Below are 23,869 nucleotides of genomic sequence, written 5' to 3'. Positions count from 1 at the left end.
GCAGAAGTGATTGCCACTAAGAATGCTGTTTTCATAGAAAGGTGTAAGATGGAGCAAGTGGCTAGGGGTTCGAATGGTTGTTAAGTTAAGCAAGATAACACTAAGTGAAGGTCCCATGGATGGGTAGGGGGTCTAACGTCTGGGTACAGGGATTGAAGTCCTTTGAGAAAAGGTTTAGTGATCAGATGAGCAAACACAGAGGTACCGTCAATTTTATCGGTGGAAGGTTGTAATAGCAGCTAGGTGGACTTTAATGGAGCTAAAAGAAAGGCCAGATTGTTTGAGGTCCAACAGGTAGTCGAGTATAAGAGGAAGAGGTGCAGACATAGGAGGCAGTTGTTTAGTTGAGCACCATTGTGTAAATCGCTTCCACTTGTGGAGATAGGCGGTGCGAGTAGATTGTGTTCTGCTATGTAGGAGCACTCTCTGGACTTCGTCAGAGCATACTAGTTTGTTTTGGGAGAACCATGTAGGAACCAAGCTTTGAGGTGAAGCATGGACAGGTTGGGGTAGAGAAATCGGCCGTGTTGCTGTGATAGGAGGTTGGGAATGAGAGGCAACAAGATTGGTGGTCGACATCCTGGTGAGGAATGGGAACCATGATTGTCTGGGCCATTCTGGGGCAATCAGGATCACTTTGATCACTCTGTTCATATTTTTATCAGAACTCTGTGGAGAATCAGGATCGGGGGAAAAGCATAGAGTAAGTTCCGGTGCCACGGAATCCTAAATGCATCTCCCAGGGAGTGTTTGCCCAGTCCTGCTCTGGAGCAAAATTTGGAGCATTTCATGTTTTTCGCAGTTGCAAAGAGGTCTATGGTTGGGTAGCCCCAAATGCAGAATACGTTGGTGATGATTGTTTTGTTTATCTCCCATTCATGGTCCCAAGGAAAGCACCTGCTTAATTCGTCTGCTGTGGTATTCATAGCCCCGGGAGGGTAGGCGGCTGATATCCAGATATTGTTCGCAAGGCATCAGTTCCAGAGTTTCACAGCTTCTATGCAAAGCAAATGAGAGCAAACTCCTCCCTGCCTGTCTACATAGAATATGCAGGCAATGTTGTCTGTCATTATCCGTACATGTTGGTTCCGGATTAACAGGAGGAAGTAACGGCAGGCATTGCTTATAGCTTGAAGTTCCAGGACGTTTATGTGCAGGGAGGATTCCGACGGAGACTATAGCCCGAGCTGTGTAATGTAACACGTGAGCACCCCACCCTGTGAGGGATGCATCAGTAGTCATTATGATGGATGGAGCTTCCTGGAGAAAGGGGACTTCACAGCATAGGTTGGAGGGAACTGCTCACCATAGGAGACAGTCTTTGACTCGGAAAGGTATGGACAGGGGTTTGTTTAGGGCATGCACATTGGGTCTGTAAACCGTGGCCAACCAAGCTTGGAAGCACATCATGTAGAGTCATGCATTTTGGACTACGAAAGTGCATGAGGCCATGTGACCTAGTAGTTGTAAACAGTCTCGAGTGGTAACTTGAGGACTGTTGCGAAGTTTTGTTGCCAGCTGCTTTATGGTGTTGAAGCAATCGGACGGGAGAGATGCTATTCCTGTCCGGGAATCGAGGTGTGCTCTGATGAACTCCAGGTGCTGGGTAGGAATTAATGTGGATTTTTCATTGTTTATTTGTAGACCGAGGGATAGGAAACAATCGACGGTGAGTTGGATGAATCGAAGCGCTTCGTCAAGCTTTGAGGCTTTGAGGAGGCAGTAGTCTAGGTAAGGAAATATTTTGATTCCTTACTTCCTGAAGTGGGTAGTAACTACAGCCAGGACCTTGGAAAAAACACAGGGGGCAGTGGATAGGCCGAAGGGTAGTACCCTGTATTGAAAATGTGTCGAGCCAAGGGTGAAACAAAGGAAGGGTCTGTGGGCTGGATGTATTGTCACATGAAAACAGGCGTCCTGCAGGTCGAGAGCTGAAAACCAATCGCCCTGCTCCAGCGCCGGGATTATGGTGGTGAGGGTCACCACTTTGAACTTTTGTTTCTTGATAAAGTTGTTGAGCCGCCTGAGGTCGAGGATCAGTCACCATCCCCCAGTTTTCTGTTAAGAAATAATGGGAGTAAACCCCCTTCCCTCTGTATCGTTCTGGCACAAGCTCCACTGCCCCCAATAGAAGGAGATGTTGTACTTCTTGCAGGAGCAGTTGCTCGTGAGAGGGGTCCCTGAGGAGGGACAGGAAGGGTGGTGGGTAGGAGGCATGGCTAGGAAGGGGATGGAATAGCCAAGTGTGACAACCTCTATAACCCACTTGTTGGTGGTAATGTTGTGCAATTGATGGAAGAATAGCCGTAGGCGGTATCCAAAAGTAGGGACAGGTGGTGTAAGCGCTGAAGTGGGAACATTGTTTTCTAAATCCTCAACCAAGGCTTCAAATCTGCTTGTTAGTCGGAGGGGGTTGAGACACTGATGTGGAATTCGGGCGGCGACACTGGTATCTGGGTCTCTGGTGTTGTTGCTGTTGTTGGTTGTGTGATCTCTGGAAGTGCTGGGTATATGTGGGGTAGCGTGGATGGTAGTAAGGTTGGTATCTATATTGTCGCCTTCTGGTCATAGGGGTTTGTATTCCTAAGGACTGGAGAGTTGCCCTTGAATCCTTCATTGAGTGAAGGACGTCGTTCATTGTAGAGACAACGAGTTTGTTGCCATCGAATGGAAGGTCTTCAATAGTAGTCTGGACCTCTGGAGGAAATGAAGAAGAGAGCCACGAACCTCGGCGCATGACTACTGCTGTAGTGATGGATCTTGCTGCAGTATTGGCTGCATCAAGGGCTGCTTGAAGAGCAGTACATGATATGATTTGTCCCTCAGAGACTAAAGCAGTGAATTGTTGTTTCTTTGCTTCTGGAATGTCCTCAAAGTCCATGAATTTGTTGTAATTTTTTTAATTAGCAATTCAAAATTGTAGGGTGGAAGATGCATATACTTTACGTCCAAGCAGATCTAAGCGCTTACTGTCTTTATCGGCTGAGGTGGAGCTGGGATACTGGTGCTTGACTGCATCAACTACTAGCAAATTAGGTGCTGGATGAGTGAAAAGAAATTCAGAGCCCTTGGAAGGGATGAAGTACTTGAGGTCCACTCATTTGCAGGTAGGTAAGCTTGCAGCAGGAGTCTGCCAGATGGCTTTGGCAGGTTCCAGAAGGGCTGGATTGATCAGCAATGCAATCCTGGAAGGCGGCGGCTGCAGAATGTCCGTTAACTCATGCTGCTGTTCAGGAACCTCCTCCAGATTGATTCTTAATTCACTGGCCACTCTTTTGAAAAGATCTTGAAATTTTGAAAAGTCAGCTGAAGATGACGGGGGAGAAGGAAGCAGGACTTTGTCAGGTGTAACAGCTGTGTCTACTGGGTTAGAGACAGGACGTACCTGATTCTACACTTCTGATGGTGCTGTCTGGTGACTGGCATCAGTGGCAGGTTCGTGAGCTTGTGGTGCAGGGCCAGTGTCGGGCCTGGTTGAGGTGGCATAGCGAGTGTGGTCTCAAGGATAGGATGCCCACGGGGACCAATATTGCCACTGTAGTGAGAAGGGCATAGGTGGTGCCATCTCCGGGTTTACACACCACAGGGCAGGATCCTGAGAGTAGGACGAGGTGATGTTTCTATGACCTCTATTAATTGGGGTTTGAGGATGAAAGACTTCATATGGTGAAAAATCCTCCTGGAGACCAGCTTCCTCCTCACTGGAGGAAGGCTGTTTGGACCCTGGCTGAGCATTTGGTGAAAAGTAGGCATTCAGTAAGGGTGACTGCAGAAGGACACAAGCAGGTCACTTGACTGCATAAATTGGAGTGCTGATGCTCCTCTGTGTGGTGAGGGCTGTGCGAGAGGAATCTGCTGCGATGAAAAGTTCCTCTGCACCAGTGTCTTTAAAGTTGTTTGGCTGCCGGCCAGCTCAGCGGGTGTCGGTGCTGGTTCCGGGAGAGCGGTGATAGCCTGCAGGTGGTCAGGCATGTCCGCATGTGTTGGCACCACTTCCACTGCGGTGCCGAAAGGTGCCATCTGAGAGGCAGGCAACTGGAAGCCTCGGCACTGGAGCTTCGCACTACCGTTGCAGCCACAGGCGGGTTTCACGCGGCACCGGGCCCGGCGCGTCACACCTGCTCAGCCAAGGGAGCGCTGGGAGGGAGACAGTAGACGTGCAGGGAGAAGCCTTCTGCCACGAAGTTCGCTTTGCAGATGACAGAAGGTGATTTTTTTTGACGTTTTCTTCATCTTCTTAGAGGTGGGGTGGCTGTGGTATGGAGCAGAGCTGGATTCTGCGCCTGGGTCTGAAGCTGACTAAGGATTTTTGCAGCAGGAGCAGCTTTAGCCTCAACTCCCTGTCCTTTCGTGCCCTAGACTTAAGTTTGCTGCAGTGGGCACATTTTGGGGGGATGTGGGACTCCCCCAAACATTTTATGCATTTTGAATGGCCATCAGACAGAGGGATGGCACCCTTACAATTAGAGCAGCGCTTAAAGCCTGGGGAGCCAGGCATGTCAGAAGCGGCTGTGCTGACAGGAACTAAGAATTTTTTTTTTTTTAAGAAAAAAACACACTACTGGTAACACTAATAACTAACACTATTGGTAACAGGTTTCAGAGTAGCAGCCGTGTTAGTCCGTATTCGCAAAAAGAAAAGGAGGACTTGTGGCACCTTAGAGACTAACACATTTATTTGAGCATGAGCTTTCGTGAGCTACAGCTGTAGCTCACGAAAGCTCATGCTCAAATAAATTGGTTAGTCTCTAAGGTGCCACTAGTCCTCCTTTTCTTTTTTACTATTGTAACAAACTATCAAAAAGGGTAAGAGTAAAAAGGGAGAAAAAGTTTTCTAACGAGTCTGCTGAGCTCTGTCTCAGGCCGGGGACGGTAGAGAAGGAACTGAGGGGACCGGTCGCGCACACGTACTATTAAGGTACACTCAGAGCGGGGGGGCAAGCTCTGCGCGTGCGCAACCAGTACGAGTACTGCTGTAAAAATCTCCGAGAGAAGGCGCAGGGACGCACCAATACCTAGAGTGGAGCACCCACAGGGACAGCTCTCGAAAAAGAAGTGCTGATTCTCATACCAGCCAGCTGCTTCACATTCCACCGTGAAACGTTCGAATGCACCTCGGAGATCGCAGTCTGAAGAAGCGAGAAGGATATCATCTGCAAACAGAGATGCCACCTCTGAGTCCCCGTACCGAATACAGTCCACATCTCAGCTGCGCCTTGATATCCTGTCCATGAAAATCACGAACAGGAGTGGGGACAAGACGCACCCTTGGCGGAGTCCAATGCCCACCTTGAACGAACTTGACAATGCCAAGAATCTGAACACAACTCTCACTCCATGAATACAGGGACCAGATAGCACACAATAGCAGCACCGGCACCTCATGCTCCCACAGCACTTCTCATAAGACATCTTGGGAAATGCGGGCATATCCCTTCTCCAGGTCTACAAAACAAAGGTGGACCAGATTAGCGAATTCTCATGACCCCTCTAGTATCTGCAAGAGAGCAAAGAGCTGGTCCATTGCTCCATGGCCAGGATGGAATCGGCATTGTTCTTCCTGAATCTGAGGTTCAACTAATGGGCGTAATCTCTCCAGCACCCTGGCATAGGCTTTGCCAGCGAGGCTGAGGAGTGTGATCCCTCTATAGTTGAAACACACCCTCTGGTCTCCTTTCTTAAAGATTGGTACCACCCCCCCAGTTTTCCAGTCCAGAGGTACTGCACCTGCCTTCCATGCAACATTGAAGAGGCGCATTAACCACAACATCCCAACATTGCCCAGTGCTTTCAACAGCTCTGGGCAAACCTCGTCCACCCATGCTGCCTTACCACTACAAAAGCACTTTACCACCGTATCGACCTCAGCATCAGGAATAGATCCAATCTAACCACAGGTTTCTGGTGCTGCCTTCTGGAGGGGAGGGGGGAGAGGGCCATGTCCATCCAGTTGAGAATTTCCTACAAAGTGTTCCTTCCACCTCTTGATGATCTCCTCGGTCAAGGTCAGCATTTCAACACCCTTACTGAGTTCAGCCTGGGCAACGTCCTGCTGATCCCTCCTAGGGGGACAAACGGTTTGCCAGAACACCTTTGAGTCCGTCTGGTAGTCATTCTCCATAGTCTCTCTAAACTCCTCCCAAGCCTGGGCTTTTGCTTCAATGACCGTCACAGCCCTCTTAGCCAGCCGGAACCTCTCAGTCATGTCAGGAATCCGGTTTGCAAGCATTGCTCAGAAGATGTCCTTCTTTGACTTGGCAGCTTCCCTCACCACTGGAGTCCACCAGTAGGTTCTAAGGTTGCCACCATAACAGGCACCAACCACCTTCAGGCCACAGCTTTTTATGGCTGCCTCAATGACCGAGGCCCTGAACAAGGTCCACTCAGACTCAATGTCCAAGACCTCACCCAGAATACAGAAGTAGTTCTTCTGGAGGTGGGAACTGAAGTCTTTCCACACAGGGTCCTCCAACAGATGTTGCCAGGCTCCTGACAATGATCATTTGGGCCTCCCGTGTCTATTCAGCAGACACCCCATGCATCAGATCCAACTCACCACCAAGTGGTGATTGGCTGCCAGCTCTGTCCCTCTCTTCACCTGAGTGGCCAGAACATATGGCCTTTGGTCCGACGAGACAACTATGAAGTCGATCATTGATCTTCGGACCAAGGTGCTCTGGTACCAAGTACATTTATGAGCAACCTTGTGTTCGAACATGGTATTCATTATGGACAATCCATAACTAGCACAGAAGTCCAACAACAACTCACCTCTCGGATCCAGACCAGGGAGGCAGTTCCACCCAGTCATTCCCCTCCAGGTATCTCCATAATTCTCCACATGAGCGTTAAATTCCCCCAGTAGAACCACAGGGTCGGTCAGGCTCTGTTGCGTGCCAGAAAGGCCAAGTACTCTCAACTGCTGTTAGGTGCATCAGCACAAACAGTCAGGTTTTTCCTCTCTGATACTCAAAGTCTCATCAAGGCATCCCTCTCGTCAACCGGGAGAAACTCCAACTGCACAGCACCTGAACGGGGACTTGTGAGTATCCCTACACCTGCCCAGGGACTCCCATGTGGGGCCACTCTTAAGTAGGAAAGAGACCACACTCGATCAACAAGTTTGTTTCCAGTGCTATGTGTGGAAGTGAGACCGACTATATCTAGTCAGTACCTTTCCACCAACTCTGGCTCCTTTCCTGCCAGCGAAGTGACATTCCACATCCCTAGAGCCAGTTTCCATTGCAGAGGGACACTTCCACTGCAGAGGGACATTGCACCTGACGCTCACCCTTCGCCTCGCAGGTGTTGAGCCAACGAGACAGGTCCACATTGCCTTTTTGGGCTAGGCCTGGCTGGGTTACAAGGGTAGCCCAACCACCAGATGCTCTACTGACACCACCCCCATGGGTGGGTCGCAGTATCTCTAGTCCAGGTGAGAGTCGCGTGGTCATTTTTGGGCTTTCGTGAGGGTCTTCAGGTGGATCATTTTTAGTCTGGAACCTCCCCCCAGACCTATTCACCTAGGGTCATCCTACCAGGAGCACTAGGCTCCAGACGACATAGCCCTGGAGCTCGTTGGAACACGCTCCCCCCCACACCACAACACTGTAATGATCCTCAGAGGGGAGAATCAACTTTAACTCTTTATTTCAGGACAGTTTGCCTCTACTCAGTCTTCCGAAGGACAAATCCAATACACCCTTTCAATACTACTTTTTATAGCTATACTGAAAGGGCTTGAAGTGTGAAGCACATCCTTCACTTTTAGCCATAGAAGTTCAGGATATACACTACAACATATTCTGCTTTTCATAGCCCACGTAATCTCTGCGACCCCACACTATCACACCAAGCTTGAACTTAAATCTCTCTCTCTCAGGTAGTTACGTGGCCACCTATGCCATGTTACTTAAATGCCATGTGAGCTTTCACGTATTTATCCTCACAACACTCCTGTGAGGCAGTCAGTGCTACTCTCACCGATTTGCAGAAGGTGAACTGAGGCAGAGACTTAGGCCTGGTCTATACTAATGAGGTAAGTCGATCTAAGTTATGCTAGTTACGTTACTAAAATTACATAATTTAAGTTGATGTAGCTCTTACAGTGGTGTCTACACCATGCTTTGTCAAGGGGAGACACTGTCCCATTGACATAGCTTCCGCCTCTCGGGGAGGTGAAGTAGTGAAGTCGACAAGAGAGCACTCTCCCATCGACTTATCACGTCTTCACCACACCCACTAAATAGACGCACTGAATCGATCACAGCAGCACCAATTTAGCCAGTAGTGAAGATAAGCCCTCAGTCCTGGTCAGACAATTTTTATATCACTTTAACTATACTGAGATATGGACAGATCTAGTTTAAGACATAAAACCCCCCTCACCTGCATGCAGTTATACTGGTATTAAAGAAAGTTCCTTAAACTGGAGTTTTCACTTCTAAAAGTATATCTTATTCCCCTGAATCCCTACAAAAATAACCTACACTGATACGAGCACCTTTATAATGGCATAACTGTGTCCACACTAGGAGGACATACAGTTTTAGATTTGTTTCTAAATCAATATAGTATAGCTGTATAAAAACTGTGTAGACAACCCCTAGAGGGCTTACCCAATATCCCACAGGAAGTCTGTGGTGAAGCAGAGAATTGAACCTAGGTCCCAAGCCAGTGCCCAAACTGCTGAACCATTCTTCCTTCCTGTAGGAGACATCACTGCCTTGGAAAGAGTACAGAAAAACCATTCAAACCTCCAGTTTTACCAGTGATTAAGACAATGTCAATGCTACTAGGTGATCAGGTGGCAAAAAATAAGCAATTCATGTCTCTCTCAACCAAGGACCTGGGATTTTGAGCCTACTACTTGACAGCAGCTCAATACATATCCAAACCTGAGGCATCATGTCGTGACATACACTGTTTTGCTTGAAGGCTTGTGAAAACTGATGTCACTTAAAATTATTACTTTGGACCAACAAATCTGATTTATATTAAAATAAAGAAAATGTAAAATAATTTGCCTTGATTTAATTTAATTCCCTTTCCCCTGTGCACTGAATTACCGAAAATCTAAATTCATTTTGATCTGAGGGTTTGGGTAATAACTGAAGTCTAGCACTGCTTTACTGGCTGGACACGCTTTCCAGTGCTCAAATTCCCAGCTGTTTTTAATTTGTATTAGCAATGACAGATTTATTTCAGCTGATATTTGTAGTAGGATGTAAATGCCCAATACTACGCAAAAGGTCCCTTTGTACGAGATGATTGACTAACTTGACATCCCTCCAATATGGCTCTGCCTTGTCAGAGGAGTGGTGGCAGCAACTAGAGGAGTCAGTGTATTCAAAAATTACGTGACAACTTTAAAGGTAAGTTGCTTATATTTAATATGTAATAGGTGTATGAATGACTTTAGATTTTATCTATGGTGTAGATGGAGATGTGTGACAGGGACCCTGGAATGCAACCTGAACTGTGGGACCACTGAACCCTTCAAACCCACCAACCAGGGCTGCCACTCACCCTGGGAGATACTGCACTTACACAGTCATCCATAGGCAGGGACACACCCAACTGTGTTATATGAATGATCTCCCAACGAACTATCAATAGGGAGGCTCCAGTCGAATCCCCCCAGCTACCCAGACTTGCATCCCAGAACTGTACCGTCTTGCACTAGTCAGAAGCCTGGCCAGTGTAAGTTTTGAGTCAACAACGTGCCCTTGCTGCCAAGAAAGTCAACAGCATTTTGGGGTGTATAAGTAGGGGCATTGCCAGCAGATTGAGGGACATGATCGTTCGCCTCTTTTCGACATTGGTGAGGCCTCATCTGGAGTACTGTGTCCAGTTTTGGGTCCCACACTACAAGAAGGATGTCGAGAAACTGGAGAGAGTCCAGCAAAGGGCAACAAAAATGATTAGGGGACTGGAACACATGAGTTATGAGGAGAGGTAGAGGGAACTGGGATTGTGTAGTCTACGGAAGAGAAGAATGAGGGGGGATTTGATAGCTGCTTTCAACTACCTGAAAGGTGGATCCAAAGAGGATGGATCTAGACTATTCTCAGTGATAGCAGATGACAGGGCAAGGAGTAATGGTCTCAAGTTGCAGTGGGGGAGGTTTAGGTTGGATATTAGGAAAAACTTTTTCACTAAGAGGGTGGTGAAACACTGGAATGCGTTACCTAGGGAGGTGGTGGAATCCCCTTCCTTAGAAGTTTTTAAGGTCAGGCTTGACAAAGCCCTGGCTGGGATGATTTAGTTGGGGATTGGTCCTGCTCTGGGCAGGGGGTTGGACTAGATGGCCTCCAGAGGTCCCTTCCAATTCTGTTATTCTATGATTCTAAGTTCATTAAGTAGTTTGCCACTCTCTCAGTGTGGAATGAATTACATATTTGTAAACTGAGCTGAGATTTCCCAAGCACTTCAACCAAAACACTGTTTTATATAAAATATAAATCTTGTTTATTAACTACAGAAAGATAGATTTTCAGTGATTATAAGTAGCGAGCAGAGAAATCAGAGTTGGTTATTTAAGAAACAAATAAATTTGAAGTTTAAGTTCTACATGTGACGGGTTGGATCACAGAAACCCCCTTGGGGGCTGCCAACTGATGTGCCAAGGCTACGTCTGCCCCTGCCTTCCCTGCCAGCTTGGGACTCCACAATCCTGCCAGGTTGTGCCAGATATGCTTGCTGGCCACAAACACATACCCAGGTCTGAACCATATCACACAAACTGCAAGCTTAACTGAAAGCAGCTTAAGAAGTGTTCCTGTCTTTAACACTCAGATGCCCAAATCCCAATGGGGTCCAAACCCCAAATAAATCCATTTTACCCTGTATAAAGCTTATACAGGGTAAACTTATCAATTGTTCGCCCTTTATAACACTGATAGAGAGATATGCATAGCTGCCCCCCCCCCGCCGCCGGTATTAATGCATACTCTGGGTTACATAATAAGTAAAGTGATTTTATTAAATACAGAAAGTAGGATTTAAGTGGTTCCAAGTAGTAACCGACAGAGCAAAGTGAATTACCAAGCAAAATAAAATAGAACATGCAAGTCTATGCCTAATACAGTAAGAAAACTGAATACAGATAAAACCTGACCCTCAGAGGTGTTCCAGTAAGCTTCCTTTTACAGACTAGTCTCCTTCTAGTCTGGGTCCAGCAATCACTCTCACCCCCTGTGGTTACTGTACTTTGTTCCAGTTTCTTTCAGGTATCCTTCAGGGTGGTGTCTCTTGAGCCAGCTGAAGACAAAATGTAGGGGCTCTCTCTTGTGGGTGGATACTCCTCCCTCCCCCATGTAGAATTCCAGCTACAAGATGGAGTTTTGGAGTCACATGGGCATGTCAGATGTCCATGCATGACTCAAAACTTACAGGTAGCAGCCTGGTTCACATGCTACCTTGAACATTCTCAAGCAGACTTCTTATGTGGATTGGAGCCTTCCAAGATCCATTGTCCATTAAGTGTTTCTTGATTGGACACTTAATTTGCACATTCCTTTCTCAAGAAGCTGACCAAATGCTTTACTAAGGTTACTTAAAATCAAGCAAGTACACAGCCAATATTCATAACTTTGAGTACAAAAATGACACATGAATACAAATAGGATGAATATATTCAGTAGATCATAACCTTTACAGAGATATGGGGTACATGGCAGATGTAGCATAACACATATTCCAGTTATGTCATATATACATTCATAAGCATATTTCCATAAAGCCTTTATGGGGTGCAACGTCACACTACAAACTAAACAGGATTTGAATCAAGCAGTGTCTCACTCTGACATATGGTACAAGCAGGTTACAGATCCTCAATATACAGACTGGACTCCCTTTTCCAGCCTGGCACCATGCTTCCCCAGTTCAAGGTCTTTTGCCTTGCAGATGTTGATTTGGGGGATGAGGGGGAGGAAGGCAAAGTGATTATGTCTCTTCCCCTCTTATGTTTTCTTCCAGCTTGCTGGAAAGATCTTTGCTGTGATATGGGGATCAGGCAGTCCCCATTGGTCAAGGGGTCTCTATTACATATGTGCTCTGAGAAGTTTCTGGTATGGCCCTTGGGAGAGTGGATTCCCTTTAATGGGTCATCAGCGTGTCTGGCTAGTCCTTTGTTGTAACTGAAAGGTTGGCTGTGGGCATCTTACCAACATAGTTCAGTAACAAATAGCAATGCTTCATAAGTTCATATATAATGTTAGCACATACAATCAAACAGGATACTAATGTTCAACAGATAAAGACTTTCAAAATGATACCTCACAAAGCATAATTTGTACAAAACATATCATTATAGGACAATGGTGAATATGGGGGTTCCAGGGTGCTACTTTAAGGTACAGAGCGTCATAAGATGCCCTCAGTACCCATTTCTGTCTATCACCCATGAATGCTGCAGTTAACTATCTGCTGAATATGAAATTCCACACCTTCAGCATACAGTTATGCTGGTTTTTCTCCTAAACATTTTTTTGCATTTCTTTGTAAAATGGAAACTGCTGTACTTTACATACCAAATACCAACGAACAGCAGGCAAATGTTCTGAGGTGCAAAATAACTTCTCCTGGTTTTGTATAACAATGTAGGCTGCACCTAAACCTCAGGTAAGTAGCCACCCATTTTTTCTTATCCTATGTGAAATCCTAGCTTCAAGGCTGGAGAAGAAATAGATCCTCAAACTGCATACCAATTTAAGACTTACAAATGTTTTAATGTCTTAAAAATACTAGAAATATTTGAGTTGCTTTAACAGAGTTTTCCAACATTGTACTGGATAGCTTTGGAATGTACATAATTCTTGTGTTTCTGGCTTTTCCTCCACCTCTCCAAGTTTCATTCAAAAAACATTTTGATTTCATTTTTTCCCTATAATAAAATGACAATTATGGTTAAAGTATAGAATAGCCATTCTGTAAGCACTCTGCACTGGCCAGCATGTATGGTTTTCATAGCTCACTCATTTGATAGTGATCTGAGTATTAATTGTCTAAATTCTATAAAGGTAAGCAGAACTGTCCACTAATAAGAATTAAGACTTTTCTAATTTATGCATTATTATGCAGTTTGAACTGTGCTATTTCTAAATATATATTTTTTTTTCACAATTTCAGAGAATAATGCATAAATCTATTTATAATTTTCAGGAAATACTGTATATTTTAGTGTTGCTTAAAAGCCACGTTGACAAGTAACTGCATTCTCAGTTTTTATTCTTGACTCAGCACTGCAGCAAGCCTGTTCAAATCAAATATACAGTGCCCTGCAGGAAAGGAATATCATTTTCAACAGGACCTCAGTATCAGTCAATGGAATTTACCCTCCAGCACAAAAAGAACATTAAGGTTCCATGAACGTAGAAGGAGCATATTAAAAATGATCTTTTTTTGTCTTTAGGGTATAGAACAAATTGGAAACAATTTTAGAGAGGAAAAATAACACATCAATTAATGTTTAAATCACACACACAGATGGCTTAACTACCCAAAATAGAGTTGTGATGACTGCAGTTAAATTATTTAATTTAGAGAAACAGTTCCTTTAAGAGATCATGGGTTGCCCTGAAACTCAAATCTAGAGTTGAAATTTATTTCTCAGTTTTCCATGTTGTGCTTAGGCAATACAGTGCATAACGCATATGCAATATTTACTTGTTGTTCTGAGGCTGCCTGATATCATCTATACATAATGGAGTGAGTGAACAGTGAAGTTTCAGTACTCTACCCTTTCATGTGGTGTCTCCTTCACCCACACACTTAAAGAGTTAATTTTGGGGAAAATCCTTCACAAAAGTCAGAACTGAAATTATTTTTTAAATGCTCTTATAGTAAAGGTGTCATTTAAATTTGTAAACACACCAGCAATGAGCAAGCTGCAGCTGGCATGGGTATGTCTACAATGCAGTTGGGCTCCAACCCAGGCTGACTAACTTGTGCTAGCACTAAAAATAGGCATGTGGACAGTGCAGTTTGGGATCTCAAGCCTAGGGAGCTGGGTGGGCTTGAGAACCCAACCTGTGACATCCACAGTGCTATTTTTAATGTGCTAGCTCAATCCCCAATAGCGTGAGTCTGTTAACCCAGGCTTGGAGGTTATCTCCCAGCTGCAGGGTAAACATGCCCCATATCTCTCCAGAGCCACAGTAATTCTGCTTTTCTGAAGGGCACGTGTTATTTTAAAAAGCAAAAGAATGCTGAAAAATGTTCTAAGAGGACATTGTGGTATCCATTCACCCACTCAGACTTTGACTAGTGCTTCTCACACTGGAGTGGAAGGAAAGGAGGAGTGAGATGGCTGGGAAAGGGAGCTGTCCCCTAGGCGGGCACAGAACTATTTCCTGAGCTGCAGAGGTTGCAACATTACAATGTCAGATGCATGTGATCACCAGTATCACATAGTCCTCAGCACTGATGGTGACAAAAAAAGGGAAACTGACCTTGAAGGTCTGGCTCTTTTGTTCTCAAGTAACACAAGGAAAGAGGTTAGGAGAGCACCAGAAGCTATAGCTGATGCAAACTGCAGGCGACAGAAGTTAGCAGCTCCCTTTTAACAACTGACCTACCCATCTGAATTCTCCTCAAAATCTTGTGGTTGAGCTACCATCTGTGGGAGCAGCACAAGTTGGAGACTGCTCAGACAGTTGCTGACCTACAGCTTTTCACTCTTTCAAAGAGCAATAAATGGCCCAAGGCCACCACCACTACGTGCAGAGATCCTAGAAGAGAGGAAAAAGATGGCAGAAAGGAAAACCGCTACAGGAGTGACAGAGAAATGGAGAAAACCAGCAAGAGATGGGAAGTTAGCAGAAGGCCAAACCAAACACACCTGACATATTAAGGTGCTTGTCACAACTCCATAGTTAAGGCTGAGTTGAGTTTTGCACTTAAAGCAGGTAGCCAACCTCAGTTATGTATAAAGAATACAGAGTATCCACCTCAAATATAGAGCACTATGGAGTACAGAATAAATTCCCTAAGACTTAAAATGCACATATACATAGTGAGACAATCCTTGCATTGAGGCATTTACAGCCTAAACAGTAACCTTAACTTTTTTTTAAACAAAGTTTGGTTTGGGGATATAGTAAGTGATATGTTGGTTTAGTCTTTTAAACCAGTTAAACATTTTATTTTCCCTGTTATTCAATGCAACTCCCCCTTCTTCACCCTCAAAAGGGCAAAACAACTTGATTTTAGTTCCTTTTCAGTCTTGATTTTAATACTGTAATTAGCAAGTATTATGAATTTTTAGTCTCATGAAACAATAATAGCAGTAATTATGGCAAGGTATACTCTGAACAAGCAGCACACTAGCTTCCCGCCAAAGATATGTCAACACATCAGTCTTGAGCTACACACCACTCTTTTATCCTTATCCAGATGCTGCTAAGAGAGTAAAGTAGCTAACCTGTGTGGTGCTTGTGGCTTTAGGAAAAAATCTGGAAGGAGATGACCTGGTCCAGAGAACACCTTAGATGAAAACCTAGAATGTGGCCAAAGAGACACTTTTCTTGAAGGCAAATGTAAAAGTTTTCTATTCAACTTTATTAGAAATAAAAACTCAGAAAAAGTTAAGTATCAGAGGGGTAGCCATGTTAGTCTGTATCCACAAAAACAACAAGGAGTCTGGTGGCACCTTAAAGACTAACAGATTTATTTTGGCATAAGCTTTTGTGAGTTAAAAAACACTTCTTCAGATGCATGGAGTGAAAATTACAGATAAAAGCATAAATATACTGGCACAGGAAGAGAAGTGAGTTACCTTATCACTGGTTCTCCACTTGTAAGGTAACTCCCTTCTCTTCATGTGCCAGTGTATTTATGCTTTTATCTGCAGCGTTCACTCCATGCATCTGAAGTAGTTTTTTTTACCCACGAAAGCTTATGCCCAAATAACTCTTAGTCTTTAAGGTGCCACCGGACTCCTCATTTTTTCAAAAAAAAGTTACTCCATTCAGACACGCATTTCTGACATGGTACAAATTTGTGGTATACTCTATAACTGAATGTTTACTATATTAATCCCAAAACACTCTTTTAGTTATGGTATGAGCCATGATCCTGTATCTTTAAACTGAAAGTCTACTAGATATGACCCACCTCACTTCTGTGCAGAAATCCTTGGAACACAAACATCCTTTGCCATTTCTATCCCAGGCAAACACAGTGAGGAATAAGAAACTAAACAGATTATGTGGTCATATCTAGAGGCAGGCAGTCCCTTGTTTAGAAAAAGGAAAATGTTCATTTTCAACTAGAACATGCAACACTGTTTAAAATTGCTTATTACAGCAGAGTTCTTCAATACTACAGTAAAAGCTCTGTTATCCGGCCCTACTCCAACCGGAAAGCTCTATAAACCAGCATTTGTAATCTTCACAGAAAGTCCGGTTTGTAGTCTGGTTGGTGCAGGGCTGGCAGGCTCCCTACCTGGCTTTGCGTGGTTCCTTGCAAGCAGAGACATGTCCCTGCTGCTCCTAGGTGGAGGAACAGCCATGAGGGGTTCGGAGTGCAGGAGGGGGTGCAGGGTTGGGGTGTGGGCTGTGGGAGGGAGTATGGGTATGCTAGGGGCCCTGGGGCAGGGCACGGGAGGGGTTTCGGGGTGCCAGGTCCAGGGGACAGGGGTGGCTTCCTTCTTGCTTTGATGTGGCTTTAGGAAAAAATCTGGAAGGAGATGACTGGTCCAGAGACCACCTTAGATGAAAACCTAGAATGTGGCCAAAGAGACACTTTTCTTGAAGGAAACAGAAGGGGTGAGCTGCCATTAGTGCCCCTAGTTCTCCAATTCTTTAGGCTGAGGTTAGAGCCACCAAAATAGCCATCTTTGCAGACAAGTATAGAAAAAGAGCAGCTGGCTAGTGGCTCAAAGGGAGGTTTCATCAAACAGTTGATGACCAAATTCAAATCTTATGCTGGGGTGGATTCTCTAACTTGTTGGAAAAGGTTAATTAATCCCTGGATGAACCTGAAAGTTATATGGGATGGGCAAACACTGAAAATCCCTTTACAGGGAAGTGGAAGGCTGTAATACCATTAACTTTGATGACTTTGATGGAATTCAGAGAAAGTCCTGACATTTTAAAATCCCAGTTAATCTAGATGAGCTGAGAGGAAGGAATGGACAAGTGAGAACTGTTGCTGGATATACCAATGGTAAAATTTCTTCCACTTCTGCAGGTAAGTATTTCTATTTGACTCTTCTAGTGTTTAATAAAACCTGCCATACCTCTCTTGAGCAGGAAACCTCAGAACCATCAAGGAGCCAAGCCCTGAGCTATGGAATGTTCAGCTTGGGATGGATAACCTAACCTGAGTCTGAGATAGCAAGATGGAACAGTCAGAAGTTGCAACACCAGGCAGAAAGCAAGGTGAATCTGGTGAGGAAACCAAACTTGTCTTGGACAAGTTGGAGCAACTAGAATGACTGTCTCTGTCTTGCCTTACCTTTTTTTTATTATTATTATTATTTTTATTAAAACACTTTTAGAATCAAAAAAGTTTTAGCTTTTTGGTATATGTGTAGATAAGGCCTCTTGTCCAAGGCACAAGAAAGGTTTGCTCAGACCTGATTGCTCAGACCTCCTCTGAGGCAGGATATTTTGCACTTCCTGTTGACAGTGGTGGTAAAAAGGTGCATTTCTGGAAAACCCAGGTTAGGAAACTTCACTGGAGGATGAAAATATCTAGTCCCCACTCATTCTTGGTAGAAGTACCTGCTCATATAGTCAGCCATTGTGTTTCGAATTTCTGGAAGATAAGATGCTGAAATGAAAACGTGATTGGCTATGCACCAATTCCAAAGCTTTATTCCTTCCACACAAAAAAGGAGACCTCACCCCTCCTCACAGATTTATGCAGAACATACTGCCTGTCATGATGTTGACTGATTGACTCTTGATTACAGGAAGGAAGTGAAAACAGGCACACCTCACCATCCTGAGTTCCAGGAGGATGATATGGAGAAGAAACTCCGAGGCAGATCATTTGCCTTAAATAGTCTGTGTACTGAGATGGACTCCTCATCGTACGAGGGATGCATCTGAAGTTATAGTGACAATAGGGTGAGGTTGAGTAAAGGGAATTCCCACACAGACTTTGGATGGGTCCTTCTACCAACTGAGCACATTCAAAAACTCAGTGAGGAATGGACACAAATTTGTAAAAAAAGTTTGGAATGTAGACCATTCTTAGCTAGCCTAGGAAGCAGTGAAGATGCAACTTGGCATGCAGTGTGCCAAAATTCAGGCTGTTATGTGGCCTAGAAGTTGAAGCCAACTTCTGACTACAGGCCTATCTGAATCATGGTTGGCACACTGTGATCTAGAGAAACCCCTATATAAACTATCTGCTGAATTAGAGTGAAAGTGGACTTTTCTAGGCTGAGCTGGAATTCTGCCTTCCAGAAAAAGGGACATAGCCAGCTGCTAGAGAACACCAAATCACACTAGGGAACATGACAACTTCCTCTTCCAGCTCCTCTTGACAGTACTAGGGATCTAGGAGATACCAAGGAAAGTTATAGTCATGGTGACCTAGCAGATTCTTATAGAGACAGTCTTTCGGTATCCATTAAGAAGAGACTCCATCTTATTTCAGACAAACAAGTCTCTAGAGAATCAAAACTCCTGTGGTAACAGGTGGATCTGTGCTGAAACCACACGAGGCTCCTCAGTGGACAGCAGTAGGATACTGCTTGCTTCGATGGCATCGATCTAGCAGTCTGTGATGCCTGCATAGATACCAGAGGTAACTCTGGCAGAAGACCTGCAGGTAGTACTGACTACCTGCCAGTGTGATCATGCACAGTAGGTACCATGGCTAGCTTTGGTACGGAGGCATGCTTGGTACCATGAGTCTTAGAATACTTTTAAGTCTTGAATGATGAGATCCCAGTAGCAGAGAAACCTGGAGTTTCAGTGGTACCCTTTCTGGGACATCAGGTCTCCAAAACAGTCTGAGGAGAGGGGCATTTTGGAAGCAGATTCTCTCTGAGGACATCAGGTACTCTTCTTCTTAGAAACCCTGCTGGTCTCCTCCAAGTTCTTGTCCCACAAAGATCTTGTGGGTGAGCAGGGTATGGAAGTCGACGGGACCGCATGTTTGCTCGGAGGCCATTGTGCAGGGGGATATCTGGTTCTGGATCCAAGGCAGGTTGAAGGAAGCTCTGCAACATAAGTAGCCTAAGCTTAACCTCCCTATTTTTTCTGGCTCTGTTCTTGAATTCCAAATAGATCTTGCATTTAGATGGCATATGCGCATCTCCCAAACAGTGAATGCAACAGTATTGCCCATCGCTGCCTGTGATAGATTCCTGGCAAGCGAGGCAGCTTTGAATCCCAGGGATCCAAGCATACCCTAAGAAAAAGACTCTTGGGGAGAAAGCCCCGCAAAAAAGAACGGGTAAGGGAAGAAAGGTCTGTTTAATAAACTGAAGAATTCTAAAAGTAAAACTAAACTAGCTAAACTAAAACTAGACCTAAGTTTAAGGCTAAAACTGAAGCAAGTTATTCCTAGAAGTGGGCATGCAAGATACTCCATCTCAGGCCACAGGTGACTGAGAAGGAACTGGGAGTGGATCACCCATGCAACTCTATATAACCTCAGTACAGAGCAGGAGAAGATCAGGAGTCCATGAGCGAGCCACACAGGCACTACTACCAAAAGAAATCTCTCCTCAGAGATGCACAGGATGCATGTGCGCCTAGGAAGTGGAGCACCCACAATGGGACATTACTTGAAGTAGTTTGGTTTCAGGTGCCTTTATTCCTTAATTGTAATTATTTTATTTGGTTCACAACATTGTTGATATTCATAAAAATGAGTGCAATAAAAAGGTAAACAGATGAACTAAGCCAAGACTATCATTCTCCAAAATTCATCAAAATATTTTATTAAAGCTAATATGAAAAAAAAATTATAGTACACAGGTTAAGAAAAGAGTGCCTGTACATCTGCGTATAGTGCTTAGATTATCAACAAAGACAAAGTTTGTTTTAAAAGTCATAAGATACATAGAGTGCATAATCAGCAATAACCCAAATTTAGGTGAATACATTTAAAAATACAGTTAGATATTAGCATCCAAGCATTCGGGTATATCACTCATGAAAAGTTGTACAGAGAGCTAGCTGTGGAAAGCAAAATATAAGATTGTCCCTCAGTAGTTGAGAATTGAGGGTAGGTTGGTCCATCAAGGTGGATAATTTTTTTTTTTAAATCAAATGGATTTTTTTAATTTCATTTGGATTTTTTTGATAAAATGCTTTTTGAGGGAAAAACTATCATTTTCTATCTTTTCAGACTTATCTGCCAATGATAGTGTTTTAGTCAAATGTATGTCACATAGCCACAGTATATCAGCAAAAAGAAAAAAATCTCCATCATCAAGAAACAACCATAGATAAGTTTGTGATAAGAACCAGCAAATTACAAAAAGAGGTAACTGATGAAAATATAGCCCTGTTTGTTTATGCAACAAACTCTCCTTTCTGTATGACTGAGAACCCACACTTTATTAACGTGGTTCAGTCATTAAGACCAGGATACAGGCCCCCCCCCCAGAGCAGATGTCGCAGGCAAATTCCTGGATAAAGTGTATGAAAGAGAAATTGAGCAGTGTGCAAAAGGTTTAGAGGGTAAAATTGTTAACCTGAGTCTTGATGGGTGGAGCGATGTCCACAATGATCCTGTTGTATGTGCTTGTGTGACAACAGAAGAAGGGAATGTCTTCTTTACAGAAACAATCGATACATCAGGAAATGCTCACACAGCAGCATACCTACAAGTAGCAGTAAAAGCTATAACAACCTGTGAAAAAAATGTCTAGTATGCAGCTTGGTCACAGACAATGCTGCAAATGTATCTTAAATAATTTGTTCTTATCTTGAAGAGAGTCCCAAGCTAATAACATAAGGTTGCAGTGCTCATTTGATGCACCTCCTAGCCAAAGACTTCAGTGTTCCAGAAATAAAGGCTAATGTTGTTGAAATTGCAAAATAGTTCCATAACAACCACTTTGCAGCAGCTGCTCTGAAAAAGAAACAAACCAAATTAAATATTTAAAAAACCAAAACCAAAAATTTAAATAAACTATTTTAGTTAAAAAAACCTGATTTTAAAAAAACTTGAGTGTTTAACTACATTCAAAAATTCATATGCTTGTTTTGTTAAAATATTATATGTTTGCTGTTGAAGAAAAAAATCCAGAATACATAACGTTGTTTTAGTTAAATAAAACAATTTAAATGTCTGTCTGGTGATGTTCTCCTCCTAATACAGCATGGCAAGAAAACCCTCCAAATATTAATGATTAACCTGTTGAACTGGAGATAGTTCACCTCCCAATGACTTCATAAATATCTGCTTCAATTACCCTTGGTAAATGAAAACCATTCATTTTCTGATATAGCTGTAAAACTAATCTGAAAAGTTTTCAAAATAAATTCCTTAAAAAATGTACAGTGTGTACCTTCTAAAAATGAAGCCTACATCTATCTCTGAGTTCTGAAGAAAATGTATTATGGTTATACCAACCAACCAGAATGCACTTTTATGTAGAAATCCATGATTAAATTGAATCTTCCTGACTAGTGATTTAAATCAAATCCACCCTGTTGTCTATTATAAAATACAATACATCAAGGAAGTATTTCAGTTACTTTCCTATTTCCCAATAACTGAATACTCATGGAAACTAAGCTACTTTCACACTACTGGAGGTCTCCTCTCCTGGTCCAGGTGAATACACACTGATTAGAAATTATAGATTCTAAGCCTTCTCCTAATTATCAGTAGCAAGACTGAGTCACTCTTAGTTTAGATAAAGTTATACCTACGTGTTTAAAAACGAGAACTAATGAAGTGGTGGAGCTATAGTGGCGATGACTCATTTTGTGAGGATTCAGATACACAGGAAAATCCTTCACTAGCTTGATCCACTGCCTTTAGAACAGCTCTGTGCCAGGAGACCATGCTTAGAACGGTTTGTTTTTCATTCATCGTTGCATTGAAATTGCACTATTTGGCCCTATGTTACCACAGCACAACACTCTCTACATTTATCGGAAGATTGCAACTCGCCTGCCCTCCAATACTGGGGTTTATGGTCACCACCCTTTTAATTCAGGTCCCAAAATAAGCAGAGTTCTAGTCCCCATTTTCTGCAACCTCACCCAGAGAAGATACAAAACAATCATGTAGCCAAGTCAAAGTGAGAATATAGTAAAGTTTCCCTTTGTATTAACAGTCTAGAACAGAGGTGGGCAAACTTTTTGGCCTGAGGGCCACATCGGGGTGCGAAACTGTATGGAGGGCTGGGTAGGGAAGGCTATGTCTCCCCAAACAACCTGGCCCCCACCCCTTATCCACCCCCTCCCACTTCCCGCCCCCCTCAGAACTCCTGACCCATCCAACCCTCCCTGCTCCTTGTCCCCTGACCAACCCTGGGACCCCCATCCCCTATCTAACCCCCACCCCCATTCCTCCCCTGACCCCCCCCAGAACCTCTGCTCCATCCAACCGCCCCCTGCTCCCTGTCCCCTGACTGCCCCCCGGGACCTCCTGCCCCTTATGCCACCCCCCAGCCCCCTTACCATGCTGCTCAAAGCAGCATGTCTGGCAGCCACGCTGCCCAGCCAGAGCTAGACACCCTGCTGCTCTGCCCTGCAGGAGGGCGCAGCCCCGCCGCCCAGAGAGCTGCCCGCGCGGCAGCGTAGCAGGGGAGACAGTGGGGGAGTGGCCAGGGCTAGCCTCCCCAGCTGGGAGCTCAGGGTCCGGGCAGGATGGTCCCGCAGGCCGGATCTGGTCTGCAGGCCATAGTTTGCCCATCTCTGGTCTAGAATATTGTCCTGTATAAGCAAGAGCATTAACTCCTGAATTTCTCTGTCTGGGCCTGATTCGAGAGCCTCAGGGACTAGAGGAAGGTGAGAGCACTTATTCTTCCTTCTCAGATACATTTCCCTCTCACACACACACCCCCCACTCACTTCTGGAAGTCACTTCTCCTCCTCCTCGTGTCACAAGATAGGGTACAAAGATGTTGCCTCCACCTCCCAGCAACCTTACAAGCCACAGCTGTCTGCTTCTATCTCCGCATTTGGCAGTTCCTAAGGGCTAGGTTTCCCATAGCAGTCCACCGAAGGGGGTTTAACCTATTTCAAATTCAAGACATAGCACATCCTCGCTACAGGGATACATACATAATAAGCAACAATGTTTTCATAGTGAACATGTGGTTTATAATTTCTTTTTTTTTTTTAATTGTCTAGAAATTGCTCCATTTGCAATTTGCAGCACACCATGTTCTCTATCCATGCTGCCAGCAGAGCCGGGCTGCTTTCAGATTTTACACACTACTGAAGCAGGGGAGGGCTATGGTGAGCAACTCTCTGCAGAATGTTGTAACTGGTTTTAGAATCCAGATACTAAGTAGTGAGGTTAAGCCCCCCACACTTCAAATGGAGTGGAAATCTTACCTCCACAATCTGTTTAAATTTCAGTGACCAGGGGTCTTGCATTCCATGTTGAGCTCCACACCTTCGTTACCCATTCGGGAATGTGCTGTGGTTACCGCTGAGCAAACAGTGTGGTGACTTCTGTTCAATTTTTATAATGATACCTTTCAACTAAGAATATAGTAATAATCTCTGTTTTGAAAAAAAGCCACAAAATGTTCAGCATATCTGCACAAGTCGCAGAGCGATTCCTGAAGCAGCTTTTTATTTTTGCATAGAATATTACATCAAATTTCAGGATATTTAGGAGCAAAGAGCTCCCCGTTCATAAAGAGAACCTTCAGTGCTGGTGCTGGACTGTGTGTCTCATGCTGCTCCAGACAATAGAGATACACATC

General features: G+C 44.2%; 1 protein-coding gene and 1 long non-coding RNA gene across 9 annotated transcripts in view; one reads left to right on the top strand and one right to left on the bottom strand.

The window, feature by feature from the left end:
* HDAC4 (histone deacetylase 4) overlaps positions 1 to 23,869 on the bottom strand; it is a 475,906-nt gene that overhangs the window by 259,851 nt on the left and 192,186 nt on the right. Inside the window, exon 2 of one of the 8 annotated variants that reach the window (XM_048870025.2) lies at positions 20,669 to 20,797. The exons of the other annotated variants lie outside the window; for them this stretch is intronic. The gene's annotated coding sequence lies outside the window, so the exon portion shown is untranslated. The remainder of the gene's footprint in view (positions 1 to 20,668; positions 20,798 to 23,869) is intronic. 8 annotated transcript variants of the gene reach the window in all.
* LOC142068586 (uncharacterized) lies at positions 16,895 to 19,870 on the top strand. The gene is made up of 2 exons (XR_012664465.1): positions 16,895 to 17,387; positions 17,924 to 19,870. It is a non-coding gene; the product is annotated as an uncharacterized LOC142068586 (long non-coding RNA).

The sequence above is a fragment of the Caretta caretta genome, chromosome 11 (genome assembly GCF_965140235.1).
Source record: "Caretta caretta isolate rCarCar2 chromosome 11, rCarCar1.hap1, whole genome shotgun sequence".
In the NCBI taxonomy this organism is placed as follows: domain Eukaryota; kingdom Metazoa; phylum Chordata; order Testudines; family Cheloniidae; genus Caretta; species Caretta caretta.
Note: the sequence above shows the minus strand (reverse complement) of the source record. Positions and strands in the feature narration are given on the sequence as shown.